The sequence below is a fragment of the Arachis duranensis genome, chromosome 6 (genome assembly GCF_000817695.3).
Source record: "Arachis duranensis cultivar V14167 chromosome 6, aradu.V14167.gnm2.J7QH, whole genome shotgun sequence".
In the NCBI taxonomy this organism is placed as follows: Eukaryota; Viridiplantae; Streptophyta; class Magnoliopsida; order Fabales; family Fabaceae; genus Arachis; species Arachis duranensis.
The window spans coordinates 52,673,503-52,674,785 of NC_029777.3; positions in this window are offsets into that span (position 1 = coordinate 52,673,503).

A 1,283-nucleotide genomic window follows, 5' to 3' on the forward strand; every position below is an offset into this window, starting at 1 on the left:
TTTGTTTTTTTTTTTTTTTCTGGGCCAAAACGACGCCGTTTTGGCAAAAATGGGCAACGAAATTAAACTCGCTGACTCGCTAGTAACTCGCGAGTTTGCACGATTTTATCCGAGTCTAGCCGAGTCAACCCGAGTCTACCCAAAAACGAGTTTATGTCCGAGTCAACTCGATTCCACTACCTAAGCTCGTAAACTCGTACGAGTTTACGAGTTAACTCGCGAGTTTGACAACCATGGACTCAGCAAAACACTCAAGTCAAGAGAATTCAAAGATCAGAGCAATGTAACCATCAAGAACAACTTGAAGATTAATGAAGACACATGCATGAATGCAAAAAGAACAGAAACATGCAATTGACACCAAACTTAACATGAAACACTAGACTCAAACAAGAAACATAGAATATTTTTGGTTTTTATGATTTTGTAAATTTTTTTTGTTTTTTTTTTCGAAAATTAAGTGAAGAGGAAAATAAAGATATCAAAATTCTTAATGAGAATTCCAGGAATCATGCAATATTAGTCTAAAGCTTCAGTCTAAAGGAATTAGACATAGCTGAACAAGCTTCAACAGGACATTGCATTCAAGAGCTAAATTGATGAGAATCAATCAGCTTTGGTGATGATAAGAACATCACCTTGAAACACTAGAATTCATTCTTAAGAACTCTGAAGAAAAATACCTAATCTAAGCAACAAGATGAACCGTCAGTTGTCCATACTCGAACAATCCCCGGCAACGGTGCCAAAAACTTGGTGCACGAAATTGTGATCATCAATGGCGCCATCAACATGGTACGCTCAATTGCAATCTCAACTTTTTATCACAACTTCGCACAACTAACCAGCAAGTGTACTGGGTCATCCAAGTAATAAACCTTACGCGAGTAAGGGTCGATCCCACAGAGATTGTTGGTATGAAGCAAGCTATGGTCATCTTGTAAATCTCAGTCAGGCAGATTCAAATGGTTATGGATGATATATGAATAAAGCATAAAAAAGGATAGAGATACTTATGTAATTCATTGGTGGGAATTTCAGATAAGCGTATGAAGATGCTGGGTCCCTTCCGTCTCTCTGCTTTCCTACTGTCTTCATCCAATCCTTCTTACTCCTTTCCATGGCAAGCTGTATGCAAGGGTTTCACCGTTGTCAGTGGCTACCTCCCATCCTCTCAGTGAAAATGTTCAACGCACCTTGTCACGGCACGGCTATTCAGCTGTCGGTTCTCGATCATGTCGGAATAGAATCCAGTGATTCTTTTGCGTCTGTCACTAACGCCC